Below are 17,751 nucleotides of genomic sequence, written 5' to 3' on the forward strand. Positions count from 1 at the left end.
AATCAGATTGGGGAAAATCAGAAGGAAAAAAAGAGGGAAACTTCAAACTTGTAACAGCTTTAACTACCTTTAAACTATGGCCGGCCAGTAAAGCCCCTTGTCCTCCTACATATATTTCAACACAAAAATAGTATCTTTACCAGTCTCATTCTTTCCATTTTTGTTATTGTTGCTGCCCTGTGAAATCATTATTTCTAGAACAGCAAGAAGATGTAAAGCTCTCTCAGCTTGGTAGGTTAATATATACAGGTCTACGAACAAAAAACACACTGCTTGGGCAAATTTTTCTTCAAAAGGTTCTATGAACTGATAAAGTTTTTCACCAACGGATATGGCTTCTGTATACTGTCGGACATGATACAGGATGACTGCTTGATTGTAATACAACACACTGTTTTCAACATCATCTAATCCATCCATTTCTTCCTGATTCTTCAACTGGTTAAGTGTCTGTCTTAAACTATCTGTTGTCTGGTTACTTTTGAAAAACTCAGCTACTGCCGTATTCAAAATTATTTTATAATCGTCTTTGTTTATATCTTGTAGGCAGGCAAGATGTTGCAGACAGACATCATAATTTCTAGCTGTGAAAGCCTGGAAAGCACTGGTGGACAACTCCTTCTCTTGGTCAGTGATCTCTGGTCGCTCCTTGGATACTTCTTGTCCCATATTTTTTACTTCTGACTATTGCCCCGAGTTACTATCAACTTTACTATGTGGCCACCCTTTCACTCTTCACTCCGGGGATTCACCTACCGAGATTCAGATGTCCCTCTCGTCCGGTCCCTGCTCGGGCGCCACTTGCCGCCAGCCGCGGCGGGTCCTCAAAGTGCAGCAACAATCGACGAGAGCGGGTAGGGAACTGAACGCACCAAGGTATGGGATCAGAAAGGCACAGACAACTGACGGTTGCAAGGCAAGCTTAACAACAAAGCGTAGCCGTATATACACCCCTAAAGCAGGGAATTTGCTTAGTCACGCCTTATCGGCATCAGCTGGTTAATTGGCTTCTCGGCTTAGTCACGCCTTATCGGCATCAGCTGGTTGATTGGCTTCTCGGCTTCTCCCTCAAAGGCACCAATTTCCCCTCCAGGGTTGCTTTTCCTAGCTTTAGGGAACAACCAGGGACTCCCAGTAACTGAGCAGGTCCCTGGAGCGATTTGGCCAAAGGCCATCTCTTTTTTTTACGTTCATACCATAAAGTCCAGGATGCATACCAAGGAGAGTACAGTCGGGCCCTGAGGCTTATGAGGGTCTTAATGGTGCCTTCCTCAGAGGGCAATGCTCGCCACAATAAAGCATTTTTACACAGTTTTAATATACATTGATCTTTCCCCCAGCAATGCAACTACCATGTAAATTGAGGGAAAATGGTACTATGTTTGGCTTGAAACTTTACCAAAATTGATCAACATTTGAGAAAATCATGGCATCCTTTAGAAAGATGTGGTATTTGGGCCATCAATGTACAATATTCTCATAGCAATATGCATTCGTAGATGTCATGTTTACAGTGATTATACACATAGGTGCATGCATCTGACAATGACTGAAATATATACTGAAACATACATTATTTTATTTAAAAACTAATTTATCTTTATTTCTCCTTTATATTATAGTTAGGGTGCTATATTGATGCCTATTGAAACTATGTGTAAGACAGGTTTAATTATCTAGTATCTATTAATATAATTTTACAATAGTAAAGGGAGAATGATAAAACATTTGTTATTAAAAGAGGATATCGATCTGATAGGGTAGAGAACTACTGGTCCAGCTCCATTCCCTCACTTTACTATGCAGAAACTAAAGTCCAGAAAGGAAAATGAACTTGCTCAAGGTCACAGTATGAGTTTGAAGCAAACCAGCACCAAAATTCTCTGATTCTCAATTCAGTTATTGGTCCATGGTGCCTGAAAATCAGGAATGCATCTTGCAAAAAAAAACAACAACAACAACAACTATACATGTGGCTAGGGTCCCAAGCTAGCCCACAACTAAAGCTTATATAACTCACACACATAGATACATAGCTCAAATTAATGTGATTAGAGTGAAACCAAAAAACCTTTGGTTGGTGGTATAAAAACAGTAAGTTTCTAAAGTAAAATATGGTGAATAGAAATACATTAGCCATTCAAAATCTGGCCCAAACCTATCTTTCTAACCTTTCTACCAATACTATATAAACAATTAAAGTCTGGAGTACTAGACTGAATCTTTTTGGCCTTTATATATCCCAGGGCTTAACACCTGGCACGTGGAGTGCATTTACTGCCTATTGCTGAATGAATAAACATATGAAAAAAGTTTTGTTTCAATCAGACAAGTCTATTCACTGTTCCCCACATACACCATGTACATTCTTACCTGAAAAGCCCTTCCTCTAGCTCTTCTCCAGATTCCTAAATGCCAGGTCTTTTAACTCAGTTTATAGGCCTTCCCAGAATGCCTTGCACACTTCTACCCCTTCTATCCAAATTATCCTCAGCATCCTTCAAGGCCTAGCTAAAGGCCTCTCTCTTATAAAGTCTTCTTGGTCAATTCACCCACCATAACTCCTTCCCATTCTAAACTCACACGATGTATTAAAGAGACTCTGTTAGAAGCCTGGATTCTGCAGTCAAGCTAATCTAGACTTATAATCCTTTACATTTGTGACCTTGGGCAAGTAACTTTATCTCTATGAGTCTCAGTTCTATAGTCTATAAAATGGAGATTTAAAATAGTACCTGCCTTCAGAGGACTATTGTGAAAAATAAAGTTAAACTAGGTACTTTATAAAAATTCCCATGCTAGGCACATAATAGACCCTCAATAAATATTTGTTATATAAATGGATGAATAAAAGGTCTTCACTCAAATGTTAATCTTTATGGTCCCATCCTTCAATAACTTCTGAACAAAATTGTTATATAAACACCAAACTTTGTACCCACTTGGGAACATGTATTATTTTCTGAAAACATAAAGTGCATAACATGTTCAATTAAAAAGCAAAAAGACAGGGCTTCCCTGGTGGCGCAGTGGTTGAGAGTCCGCCTGCCGATGCAGGGGACACGGCTTCGTGCCCCGGTCCGGGAAGATCCCACATGCCGCGGAGCGGCTGGGCCCGTGAGCCGTGGCCGTCGAGCCTGCGCGTCCGGAGCCTGTGCTCTGCAACTGGAGAGGCCACAGCAGTGCGAGGCCCGCGTACCGCAAAAAAAAAAAAAAAAAAAAAAAAAAAAAAAGCAAAAAGACAAAACTTTTATAACTAAAAATTGCTATATTTGCCTCTGAACCTTTCTGTAGCCAGTAGCTGCCTGACCAGGGGCTCAGGCCAATAACTCAGCCGATGACCACAAGCTCTGCGTCCTAACAGCAGTTTGCAGGTGGCTGCACTAAGGCGGGAGAGGCCGCACAGGAGGATGGAGATCGCAACCCAGGTGGCTCAGGCACCATAGCTTCCCCAGCCAGGCCCCCCCACCCCGCCCTATCCCTGTGTCAGGATCACACCTACCGCTCCCCTAGCCCGAGACTGTCTTTGCAGAAGGCTTCTGCAGTCTGCAGGAGGGTGAGAGACTGTAGTTCACCCAGCCAAGTGCCTGGGATCAATCCATGTCACAGGACCTGGTGGGATTTTCTGTATTGAGAGTGAGAAGCAACAAACGGTGGAAAACAAGTCGAAGCCAGACCAAACAGGACAGTCCCTGAAAATGTGGAGGTCTAGATCTTTGCCAAGATGGCAGCAGCTAGTCACACATGGCTATTCAGCACATGAAACATGGTCGGTCCTAAGTGAGGTGAGCTCTAAGTATAAAACACACAGCAGATTTCAAAGACTTAGTTCAAGAAAGAAGAATGTAAGATATTTCTTTATCAAAAACATGCTATACAAACACTATATACGGGCTTCCCTGGTGGCGCAGTGGTTAAGAATCCGCTTGCCAGTGCAGGGGACACGGGTCCGAGCTCCGCTCGGGGAAGATCCCACGTGCCGTGGAGCAACTAAGCCCATGCGCCACAACTACTGAGCCTGCGCTCTAGAGCCCGCAAGCCACAACGACTGAGCCCACGGGCCACAACTACTGAAGCCCGCGCACCTAGAGCCCATGCTCCGCAACAAGAGAAGCCACCGCAGTGAGAAGCCTGCACACTGCAAAGAAGAGTAGCCCCCGCTCGCCGCAACTAGAGGAAAAAAACCCGCACCCAGCTGTCTGATTTTGAATTATCACTCTTAATTACATACACAAAAATTTTCATGGTAGTTCTCAGCACATGGTGGTATTCTAAATGACTTTTATTCACATTTTGTGAGTTTTCTATATTTTCTACAATGAACATGAATAACTACTATAATTTTTTTTTTTTTACTTAAAACAACAGAAGTTTATTCTCTCACAGTTCTAGAAGCTAGGAGTCCAAAATCCAGGAGTTGGCAAGGGATGGTTCCTTCTGGAGGTTCTTTTTTTTTTTTTTCTTTTTAATAGATAACTGACAAGGACCTACTATATAGCACAGGGAACTATACTCACAGTCATGTAGTAACCTATAAGGGAAAAGAATCTAAAAATGAATATATATATATATGTATAACTGAATCACTGTGCTGTATACCCAAAACTTACACGATATTGTAAATCAACTATACTTCAATAAAAATTTTTCTAATTTAAAAAAAATAAAAATTTCTAATTCAATAGGATTTTGTAAGCTACTATAAGACACAACCACCATGTACACCTAGGGTACACAAAGTGGAATCTGCAGTGGGATATAAATGTTATTCCAGAATGGTACTCCATAGTCAAAGACGATTGTAATCTGAGTTAGACTCAGTCGATGGTTTCTTTATTAGGATACTTTTAAACATTAGTGTGCTTTGTGAAGCTAAGAAAGGAGACAGTAGAAAGTTGCATTTTCCAAACTTATTTGACTAGTATTCTTGGGAATGCACTTTGAGAAATGTTGATGTGTACGATTATCACTGGGTAAAAAAAAAAAAAAAAAAAAAAAAAATTCAACCCAAACCCAAGACAGAAAATAAAGAAACAGCACCATCAGAGATACCCATCACCACTCTTCCTGGCACCCTCCCCACAACTATAACAGCAACTTTCTGGTGTTCAGGTAAAGAATATTGTGGTTAAAAGAAATTAAAGAGAAAAAAAAGAATATTGTGGCTTGGTGCATTCTCACTGTGTAAGTGCACTCTGCATGAGCTACTCTTGTATAAAGCATTAGTAAATCAGGTGCTCCTGTATCTGAGAGAAGGGATAGGAAACATTGTGTGTCTACTACGGGCTAGGGACCGTGCTAAATATTTTATATGTTAGCTCACTTATCTCTGACAGCAGTCACATGAGGTAAGTATTTTAGCCCCACTTTACAGATCAGGAAATATAGGCTCAGTGTAACCTACCAAAGTTCACACAGCTAGTATATGTCAAACCCAGGATTCAAACCTTGGGTGTGTCTGTCTGGTTCTTTCCACCGTACCATGTCTGGAAGCCAGGAGACTTCTAAGCACCCTAAGTGAGTTTCGATGGGAAAGGAAAAGTTCCTCTTCTGGAATACCTCCCAGGATTAAGGAAACTTAAAGAACAAGGAGTTGAGACTTAACCTCAAACAAGGCAATTCCCCAAAACCCCCATTTGGTATAGCTGCATCTGAACTTGCACTTCAGCTCTTTTGACTGCCACAGTTACTTCCTGACAGGCAGGCAGACCACTAACACCATACCATGCAGGCTCCTGGTATGAATCTAAACTTCAGTTTAGATGTACCTTCCCTTGGCTTTTTCTGTAAACATAAGCGTTCCTACACTTAATTTTTTTTTATTTTGTTATTTTTTTCTTCCAGTTTAATTGAGATATAATCGACATACGTCACTGTATAAGTTTAAGGTATACAGCATAAGGATTTGACTTCCATACATCATGAAATGATGACCACAATAGGTTTAGTGAACATCCATCATCTCATATAGACACAAAATTAAAGAAAAAAATATATGTTTTCCTTGTGATCAGAACTCTCAGGATCTACTCCCAACAACTTTCATACATAACGTACAGTGCTAATTCTATTTATAATGATGTACATTACATCCCTAGTACTTTTTGACCACCGTCATGTGATTTCCCCCTCCCCCCATCCCCTGCCTCTGGTCACCACAAATCTGGTCTCTTTTTCTATGAGTTTGATTGTTCGTTTGTTTTTGAAGTATAATTGACCTACAACTCTATGTCAGTTCCTGTTACACAACATAGTGATTCAATATTTCTATACATTTCAAAATGCTCACCACCATAAGTCTAGTTACCATCCTATACTTAAAATTTTAATAGCCAACTGATAAGTGATAAAAATGTATAAGGGTTTCAGCTCTTCAATCAACTTCTGATAATAGCTTAGACTTGGAATACTATTCTCAATCACTGGGGAAAGGTTATTTTAATTTCTTCAGGGTGTATTTCATTCCTTTCCCCAGATTACACTTCTGTGTTTCATCCAGAGATTAGAAGACTGGACTATACTTACTGGACTAGTAAATTGCCTGTTTTCACCAACTGTACTTTGGGTAAACTGCAGGATGTAGGATCAAGTAATCCTGACCTCTAGCTGGATGATTCAAAGTACACACACACACACACACACACATTTCTAACATAAACGTTTCTCATTTTCTTTACAGTGACTCTGTAGGCAGAAAATATAATAGACCTTTAATATAGAAAGCCAGAATGGAATAGTGGAAAAACTATGAGTTTGGGGCCAAACAGACCTGAGTTTGAATATCACTTCCACCTCCTGCTAGCTGTGATCCAGAGAAAATTACTTCAGCTCACTGGGCTTCAGGATCCTCATTTATAAAATGGAGATAACATTTTATAGGTGATACATAGGGACAAAAGCAAGGCATCCCCAAACTGGAATTGCTTTCAGAATGAGATTAGGAAGAATCGTGTTATAATGGCTGTCAGGCCATCTATAGAAATGACACAAACCAAGCACAATTTGTAAGTGTTCAAAGAGATTTGAGACCTAATCCCAAATAAGGTGATTAGGGTTTTGTCTCAGGAAAGCAAATCTAAAGCCATAAGAAATAAGCCTTACATAAAATCAAGTATAATGAAAGCTGAATCAAAAATATGATGCATAATCTTTAAAAACTATAAAGAGAAATACATATATCTACATAGTCATAAAAAGTTTTCCCTATGAAAGGAAAGCCCCAAAGTTCATCTTTTGGAGAAGCACCTCTAATACTGTCCAAGGCTAAGAGTACCTGACCCATGAATATGAACCAGATATCTGGTCCATGGGCAAGAATAGCACTAGTGCACATGAATATCATCTTTTAATACTCTCTTACTTTTGCTCTGGGGTCCTATGCTCACCAAGAAGCTTTCTATTTATTCTATTCTATTTATATTTGCTTTCTCATATATCTTTATTATAAGCAGATGAGCTAACCAGTTGACATGAATGGTGTGGTCCACTAGACATTTATATTCCTTCACATAAATTACAAAATTGGTGTTCTGGTTTATGTATTGGATCCTTAGGAGTTTGCCTAGTATGAGTCTACCTCCCTTTGTTATACTCACAGAATTAAAATTCTGAAGCAAGATTTTAAAAACTGACAAAAACCTAGTATTGCTGAGTGTGTGAGGAAACAGAAGATCTTCAGGCCTAGCAACTTTTCTGCAAAAGAATTTGGTAAGGTATTATCAAAATGTGCACACCCTGTTACCTAAATAATCCTACTTCTAGGAATTTAAGTCTAGGAGATAATCAGACAAATAAAAAAGTAAGGATGCTCATTCAAGCATTGTTTATAATAATTAAAAATCAGACATTTGGGTTGTTTTTATCAATGTGGCACTAAATAAGTCAATTACAGCCTGTATGTTAAATATACTATGTAGTCAATAAAAAGAAGGCTGTGACTCTGTATTTATTGACCTGGAAAGATGTCCATAACATACACATTAAGTGAAAATAGTACATGTAATATCCCATTTGTACAAAGATGTACACTTTTTAGCACCACATGCAGTGTTCTCCTTATGTATTCTACAGAAAATTATATCCCCATGAGTTCTTGCCATGGTCTATGAAATGCTGCATATTATAATCATCTTTTGAAAATTCACAATGTTTTTTAACATACTGAATACTCATAAAGCCATTGTTTTAACATTGTTTAACCTAGCATTATCCAAAGTAACCTCATCATAGATCCTTTTTTCACATAACACCTTTTAAAATACCAAGCTAGGGCTTCCCTGGTGGCGCAGTGGTTGAGAGTCTGCCTGCCAATGCAGGAGACGCGGGTTTGTGCCCCAGTCCGGGAGGAGCCCACATGCCGCGGAGCGGCTGGGCCCGTGAGCCATGGCCGCTGAGCCTGTGCGTCTGGAGCCTGTGCTCCGCAATGGGAGAGGCCACAGCAATGAGAGGCCCGCGTACCGCAAAAAAAAAAAAAAAAAAAAAAAAAAAAGCTAAAATAAATAAAATATGAAGGAACTAGTTTATAGAGAACTCTTTGGAACACGCTTCGAAGAGCTGATACATTATTCACCAGAATGTTAACAGTCAATCTGTCTATCTACCTAGCTATCTACTTACCAAAAATACATACCATCTTTATAAAAATAGCTATTTACAAAAGGAAAACTTCCAGATGTACAAATAATAATGAATGTTATATGTTGAGGACCTACTCTGTGTCATGCTAAGGGCTTTATATATTCTGAAAATGAGGATGAAATGACATGAGAAGAAATCGAGCCTCAGAGATCACATGACTTGCCTATGCTCATGCAGCTAGTAAGTGGCCAAGCCCCAATTTGAACTGTAGGTCAGTCCAAATGTCCAATATGTCAGCCCTTTTCACTACAATAGATTGTGTCTCTTCCACAAGATATTCTTCCTTGAAGGTCTCACTGCACCCCTCTGGTTGCCCATGTACCTCATTCAAACCTCAGTATGAAGTATGAGAAAGTAAAGTACTGGGCAAGGTACCTGAAATGTAGTAGATTGAATACAGCAATTCCTGTAATTATTGTCTTTTGAATGGTTTTAACATAAAGAACTTACCTACTTTCTTGGGCTCCTAAGCTGTGTTACACAACTTTAAATTGATGGAAATTAAGGCTTTAATATTAATGAAATATATGATATTTATATACTTGATTTGGGAAAAAAATAAGATGATGGCATGGAATACTTACTTCAAACTTCACAGAGTAAGTGTAGGTTACATTCAACTTATCTGTATATTCTCCAGGAATTTCCATAGGGGTCCATTACAAGTTAGGTGGTTTTCATCTGAATGTTTATAGCTAATGAGAGGGAAAAAAGGAAGGGAAAGGAATTTTTATACCAAACTGACATCGTAAATTTCTGATTCATGGCTCTTCAGGCACGTTAACAATAGAAGGCTGAAAAAAAATAGGCCTTTCATTATATTCTGCATTTAAAACTCTTTACGATTTAAAATATTTTTGTTTCTAAATGTCCCTAACATGCAAATAAGACTCCGTATACTGCCCAAAACACAATACTTAAGAACCTTCTCTTTGCCTGTGGATAGATTTTTTTTTAAATCCTTCTATTAGCAAATGGCTTTATTTTTCATCTTTTATTGCATCCCCCCTTCTATATACTAACACAGAAAACTATCTTGTAACCTTAGCTATAGAGTTAGAAAATCAAATAGATGATGCAGAAATCATATGTATAAGCACCCAGAGATTTGAGGGCCTACTGTGTGTAAAATGCCATGCTTAACGATGAAAGGTACTGAGTATATAATCTATGTGAACCTTTTGTGTTTGAAAAAGAGAATGATTACTAAAACCAGAAGATGGAAAACAAAAACTAGAGAAGTTTGAAACTAGACAGGACTGGTGAAGCTAGCAAATGCCTGGTGAGAAATAGAGACTCTTCTGTCACTCGAAAAGTAAAAGAGGAATCAAGGGTGATAGAAAATCAAAAGAAGAAACCATGATGCTTCCATTTTGAATTATTTACTCAGCATACAGTTTACCCCTTGGCTTCTGTCTAAAGAGTCATATGTAATCCTTATGGGATTGTTATCTGTACATGTATATGCACGATAAAACCACTCGCTCACGATTGCGAAGGTTATTGGTGTGTGCCTCTGGTTATTCATTCCTGTAACGCTACTGTCTGGTACATAATGTGCCCTTATATTATACGTGTTTGTAGGATGAATGCATTCTACTTAAAGCCAAAATACAATTTAAAACAGCTATGAATTAGAGAAATAAAAATTGTTAATGCTACAAATCTTTTGATCTTCTGTTAAGATCAAAACTTAACATTAAAGAGAAAAATTGAAATACTGCATGATAATGCGTATCAAGGTTCACTGTTTAAGTATGGGTCCTGAACCCAGTATAGGATAGATCTGCATTTCATATGAGAGATTATGCAGCAAAAATTGTGTTAAGATCTCTAATCAAGGTAGAAGCCCTATTTTAAACCACTGGCCTTATATATCGGTTGTATAAGGCTTTACAGGCCATTTTCAGAACTTTGACTTTTACTCTAAGATGGGAAGTCACTGGAAGGCTCTGAGCAGAGGATTCACACGAGCTGAAATTTAAAAAGGAATGCTCTGAATGCTGTATTGAGAACAGACTGTGAGAAGACAAGGCTGGCAGCAAGGAGACCAACTAGGTTTTTGCAACAATCCATGTGAGATATAACCACGTCTTGGACCAGCTGATAGTGGTGGAGGTGACGAGAAGTGGTAGATTCTGAATATATTTTAAAAATAGAGCCACATGGGGAATTCACTGGCTGTCCAGTGGTTAAGACACAGGGCTTTCACTGCTGTGGACCCAGGTTCAATCCCTGGTCAGGGAACTAAGATCCTGCAAGCCGTGCGACACAGCCAAAAAAAAAATTAGAGCCCATGACCTGCCAAAGGGTTGGACTAGATATAGGGTATAAGTGAAGAATGATAAAGAGGAATCAAGGGTGATGCCATGGTTCGGGGGCCTGAGCAACTAGAAGGATGTAGTTGCCATTTACTGAGATGCAGCAGACAACAGGAGAAGCAGATTTGGAGGGAAGATTAGAAGTTCTTTTGGGAACATGTTAAGTTGGAAATGCCTACTAGACTTCCAAGTGGACGAGTCAAGTAAACAGCCAGATATACAAGTCTAGAGACCTAAGCGTCACTGAGGTATCTGATACGATGAGACAGGGTAAGATCGCCAAGGTGTGAGTATAAATAAAGAGGCAAAGCTCAAAGACTGGGTCCCGGGGCCCTCCGACATTAAGTGGTTGGAGAAATGAGGGAATTCCCTGGCTGTCCAGCGGTTAGAACTCCATGCCCTCACTGCCAAGGGCCCAGGTTCAGTCCCTGGTCGGGGAATTAAAATCCCACAAACTGTGTGGTGAGGCCAAATATGAAAAAAAAGAAAAAAAAATAGGTTGGAGAAATGAAAAGACTGATGAGTAACCAGTGAGACAGGAAAAAACCATGAAAGTGATAACCCAAAAGCCAAATGTGGCAGATGTTTTAAGGAAAAAGAGATGATCAGTTATAGCAACCATCAGGGAAATTAACAAGGTACAGAACCTGAAAGAAAACACAAGACTCTAGACCCAGAAAACCATTAGGCCTAACTCACGTCTATGACCTAACTCACGTCTATGACCATGTCTATTGCCTAATTCTGAAAAAGATGAATCTTAACACAGTCATTCTCAGGGGGCCCAAATAAATGAGCTCTACTGTGATTAGATAAAAGTTTTATTGCATGCATACATAAGCTATTACTATGGGCAGGGTAGAGTAAATGCAGCTCTGGAAAGTGATTTTCTTGGCTTTTTTACTCTGTCCGAGCCTGAGAATATTAGATGTGATTATAAGAATTAAATGTGATTTTCATATAGCTGATGAGATTAGCTTCCTGTATCATACTTTGTATGTTTACTACCTTTCTACCCAAATGACTCTCAACATGAGTAGCCTTCCTGAGTCAGACCTCACAGCCCATCAACCTAAAATTCTGTTCCCAGATATCGGAAGTGACAGACACAAAGAGGCATGGGCGGTTGCTCTTGACAATGGCTGGTATTCCCTGTCCTCTCTTAGTAGCTTTATTTACCCCGTTATTCATAAATATGTCCTGATCCTTTTAATCCTTCTTTTATTTCCTGTCTGCAACACCTTATGAAATAAATCTTCAAAAATTTTTAACGTAGCCACTAATTTAAAAAGAATATCTTTTTACTAAGATAAATCAGAGTTGGAAAGTACCAGTGTTCATCTTTTGGGGTCTAATGAAATGTAAGGATGCTTTTGCCCAAAAACATACACATCAATAAAAATTGGGAACAGATACAGATACAGATACATAAACATGTAAAATGATGCTAAATATCACTCATAATAAACAAACAAAAATTTAAAATATTTTTAAAATAAAATAAAATAAAAATTGGGTTTGATGCATCAGTATCTATATTAAAAACTCCTAATTCAGCCCTCTCTTATTGCAGATGAGGAAATTTAAACCTATGAGAGATCAAGTTAACCTACCCATGGTCAAAAGCTTGGCACAGTCCATTCTCTTAACTATTCTCTCCCTTTGGCCATCAGCTGTGACAGACGGAACAACCTTGGCTAAAGTAAAATAGGCCAGTAGGCTTAAAAATAATGAAGTCTGATTCATCTCGGTGAACTTAGGGTTGACTTCCAAAATGGAACCAGCAGAGATGAGACAAAAAACCAAATTTCCGAATTCCTTGTTCTGTGTTCAGAAAACCATACCACACTTACCTCCTTTAATATACTTCACATAAGTTTCAAAGGATCACTTTTCCCATCCTAATATTTCAGATTTTATAATATTTTGCCCATATGGATCATGATTTGATACACTGCATGATATATTCCCCCTCTATCTCTTTTAATTGAAGAGTACTATTCTTATCCTACAGTTTCAAAGACTCTTAAAGTTGGAACATTAGAGGTCACCTGTCCAGTCTCTTACCCAATACAGAATTGCCCTTTACAATTCATTAAGCACTCACTTACTAGAGACCAGACACTCACTTACTAGGGACCAGACATTAAGCACTCACTCAGTAGGGACCACTCGACACTATGCTGGGTGCCTAATTATGAAATCTTAAAGAGCTGGGTCATCTAGGCTCTTCCTACAAACGTGTAGGGGTTAAGTACTCACTAATTCTTGAGGTTGCTTATTCAAATGTTAGAGAGCTCTAATTGCTAGCAGATTCTTCCTTATACCTAGCTGATACCTGCCTAATAGACTCCACTGGTGCTAGAATTGTCCTCTGAAGAAACACAAATCTTAATCTAATCTCTTTGTCATATGGCAGCAACTAAAGAAGAGAGTTAGGATACCCTCAATAAGTCAATTCTCTTCCAGATCTGTCAGTTCTTCCTCACATTACATGTTATTCAGGTGCTTACTATAGGTTAAATGGAATAAAATTGCCTATTTGATTTTTCTTTTTTTCTTTTTTAAATTCTTGGCTGTGTTGGGTCTTCATTGCTGCGTGCAGGCTTTCTTTAGTTGTGGCGAGTGGGGGCTACTCTTGTTGTAGAGCATGGGCTTCTCACTGCGGTGGTTTCTCTCATTGTGGAGCACGGGCTCTAGGTGCACGGGCTTCAGTAGTTGCAGCATGTGGGCTCAGTAGTTGCAGCACGCGGGCCCTAGAGCATGCAGGCTTCAGTAGTTGTGGCACGTGGGCTCAGTCGTTGTGGCTCGTGGGCTCTAGAGCACAGGCTCGGTAGTTGTGGCGAATGGTCTTAGTTGCTCCGCAGCACATGGGATCTTCCCAGACCGGGGATGGAACCTGTGTCCCCTGCATTGGCAGGTGGATTCTTAACCACTGCACCACTAGGGAAGTCCCTGCCTATTTGATTTTTCAAACTTTATATCTAAGGTTATATCACACATGTATCCTAAAAATAAAAATTCTGGTGAGATCTTCTACATTTTGAATTAATTTTTAAATTAATAGAACTAATTAAAAAGAGATTCTATAATTACCTTTGGGGATCAAGTCTAGCAGTAACCAATCCTACAATACCCCAATTTGTTTCACTTTCCCTGTGATATGTAATGGTAATATCGATATGGTTGAAGAGGTAGAAAGTATTACTTTTGTTGAATCCAGACTGCAGAAAGATGAAGAAATTTGAAAGAAGTTTGAACTTTTCCTACAAACTAAAAAATATAAAATCTAATCACGGAATGAAAATGGGATATATTACTTCTAAAAAATAGAGCTATAAATTAAGCATACTGAAGTGTAAATGTGTTTTTATAAGATAAAAACTGCAGCCCTGAGCATCTGGCCTAAAATTAAAATGTTAGTTAATTCTACAGTTTTAACTAGTTGTTACAAAGGAATAATATTGAAAATGTAAAATTCACAAATGCATGCATTGCTGGATTTTTAACCACACAAAACTATGAAGTAGGAACGGCTTAAAGATGGCGGAAGAGTAAGACGCGGGGATCACCTTCATCCTCACAGAGACATCAGAAATACATCTACACGTGGAACTTCTCCTATAGAACACCCACCGAACGCTGGCAGAAGACCTCAGACCTCCCAAAAGGCAAGAAACTCCCCACGTACCTGGGTAGGGCAAAAGAAAAAAGAATAAACAGAGACAAAGAATAGGGACGGGACCCACACCAGTGGGAGGGAGCCGTGAAGGAGGAAAGGTTCCCACACACTAGAAGCCCCTTCGCGGGCGGAGACTGCGGCTGGCGGAGGGGGAAGCTTCGGAGCCGCGGAGGAGAGCGCAGCCACGGGTGTGCGGAGGGCAAAGAGGAGAGATTCCCGCACAGAGGATCGGGGCCGACCGGCACTCACCAGCCCGAGAGGCTTGTCTGCTCCCCCGCCAGGGCGGGCGGGGCCGGGAGCTGAGGCTCGGGCTTCAGTCGGATCACAGGGAAAGGTCTGGAGTTGGCAGAGTGAAAACAGCCTGAAGGTGTTAGTGCGCCTCGGCTGGCCGGGAGGGAGTCCGGTTGAAGTCCGGAGCTGCCGAAGAGGCAAGAGACCTTTTCTTCCCTCTTTGCTGCCTGGGCGCGAGGAGAGGGGATTAAGCGCGCCGCTTAAAGGAGCCCCAGAAACGGGCGCGGAGCTGCCGAAGAGACAAGAGACTTTTTCTTGCCTCTTTGCTTCCTCGGGCGCGAGGACAGGGGATTAAGAGCACCGCGTAAAGGAGCTCCAGAAACGGGCACGAGCCGCGGCTGTCGACACAGACAGTAGAGACGGGTGTGGGACGCTAAGATTGCTGCTGCCGCCACCAAGAGGCCTGTGTGTGAGCACAGGTCACTCTCCACACCGGCCCTCCCGGGAGCGCGTGCAGCCCGCCACTGCCGGGGTCCCGGGATCCAGGGACAGCTTCCCCAGGAGAACGCACGGCGCGCCTCGGGCCTGTGCAGCATCACGCCGCCCTCTGCCACTGCAGACTTGCCCCGCCCTCGTGCCACTCCCTCCCCCCAGCCTGAGTGAGCCGGAGCCCCCCAATCAGCCGCTCCTTTAACCCCGTCCTGTCTGAGCAAAGGGCAGAGGCCCTCGGACGACCTACACACAGAGGCAGGACCAAGTCCAAAGCTGAACCCCAGGAGCTGTGCGAACAGAGAGGAGAGGGGGAGGTCTCTCCCAGCAGCGTCAGAAGCGGCGGATTAAAGCCCCACAATTAACTTGAAGTGCCCTGCATCTGTGGAAAACCTGAATAGACAACTAATCATCCCAAGTTGAGGAGGTGGACTTTGGGAGCAAGATATACTATTATTTTCCCCTTTTTTTCTTTTTGTGAGTGTGTATGTGTGTGCTGCTGTGTGAGATTTTGTCTGTATAGCTTTGCTTTCACCATTTGTCCTAGGGTTAGACCGACCTGTTTTTCTGTTTTTTTTTTTAATATAAGTTTTTCTTCTTAATAATTATTTTTTATTTTAATAACTATACTTTATTCTACTTTGTCTTCTCCCTTTCTTTCTTCCATTCTTCCTTCCTTTCTTCCCTCCTTCCCTCCCTTCTTCCTTCCTTCCCCCCTTGTTTCCTCCCTTCCTTCCTCCCCTCCTCTCTTCCTTCCTCCCTTTCCTCCTCTCCACCTTCCTTCCTTCCTTTCTTACTTTCTTCCTTCCTTCATTTCTTCCTTCCTTTCTTCCTTCCTTCCCTCCCTCTCTCCTTCCTTTCTTCCTTCCTTTTCTTTCCTTTCTATTTTTTCTCCCTTTTATTTTGAGCCATGTGGATTAAAGGCTCTTGGCGCCCCAGCCAGGCACCAGGCCTGTGTCTCTGAGGTGGGAGAACCAACCTCAAGACACTAGTCCACAAGAGACCTCCCAGCTCCACGTAATATCGGACGGCGAAAATCTCCCAGAGATGTCCATCTCAACACCAAGACCCAGCTTCACTCAAGGACCAGCAACGAACAGTGCTGGACACCCTATTCCCAACAAAGAGCAAGACAGGTCTACAGCCCCATCCATTAGCAGAGAGGCTGCCTAAAATCATAATAAGGCTACCAACATCCCCAAACACACCACCAGAAATGGACCTGCCCACCAGAAAGACAAGATCCAGCCTCATCCACCAGAACAGAGGCACTAGACCCCCAACCAGGGAACCTACTCAACCCACTGAACCAACCTTAGCCACTGGGGACAGCCACCAAAAACAACGGGAACTACAAACCTGCAGCGTGCAAAAAGGAGACCCCAAACACAGTAAGATAAGCGAAATGAGAAGACAGAAAAACACACAACAGATGAAGGAGCAAGATGAAAAGACACCAGACCTAACAAATGAAGAGGAAATAGGCAGTGTACCTGAAAAAGAATTCAGAATAATGATAGTAAAGATGATTCAAAATCTTGGAAATATAATAGACAAATTGCAAGAAACAGTTAACAAGGACCTAGAAGAAATAAAGAGGAAGCAAGCAACGATGAGCAACACAATAAATGAAATGAAAAATACTCTAGATGGGATCAATAGCAGAATAACTGAGGCAGGAGGACGGATAAGTGACCTGGAAGATAAAATAGTGGAAATAACTAATGCAGAGCAGAAAAAGAAAAAAGAATGAAAAGAACTGAGGACAGTCTCAGAGACCTCTGGGACAACATTAAACGCACCAACATTCGAATTATAGGGGTCCCAGAAGAAGAAGAGAAAAAGAAAGGGACTGAGAAAATATATGAAGAGATTATAGTTGAAAACTTCCCTAATATAGGAAAGGAAATAGTCAATCAAGTCCAGGAAGCACAGAGAGTCCCATACAGGATAAACCCAAAGAGAAACACGCCAAGACACATAATAATCAAACTGTCAAAAATTAAATACAAAGAAAACATATTAAAAGCAGCAAGGGAAAAACAACAAATAACACACAAGGGAATCCCCATAAGGTTAACAGCTGATCTTTCAGCAGAAACTCTACAAGCCAGAAGGGAGTGGCAGGACATATTTAAAGTGATGAAGGAAAAAAACCTACAACCAAGATTACTCTACCCAGCAAGAATCTCATTCAGATTTGATGGAGAAATTAAAACCTTTACAGACAAGCAAAAGCTGAGAGAGTTCAGCACCACCAAACCAGCTCTACAACAAATCCTAAAGGAACTTCTCTAGGCAAGAAACAAAAGAGAAGGAAAAGACCTACAAGAACAACCCGAAACAATTAAGTAAATGGTAATAGGAACATACATATCGATAATTACCTTA

At 40.8% G+C, this 17,751-nt stretch overlaps 1 pseudogene; it reads right to left on the reverse strand.

The window, feature by feature from the left end:
* LOC131747650 (transmembrane 9 superfamily member 2-like) overlaps positions 1–17,751 on the reverse strand; it is a 127,127-nt pseudogene that overhangs the window by 67,382 nt on the left and 41,994 nt on the right.

This window comes from Kogia breviceps, chromosome X (genome assembly GCF_026419965.1).
Source record: "Kogia breviceps isolate mKogBre1 chromosome X, mKogBre1 haplotype 1, whole genome shotgun sequence".
In the NCBI taxonomy this organism is placed as follows: Eukaryota; Metazoa; Chordata; class Mammalia; order Artiodactyla; family Physeteridae; genus Kogia; species Kogia breviceps.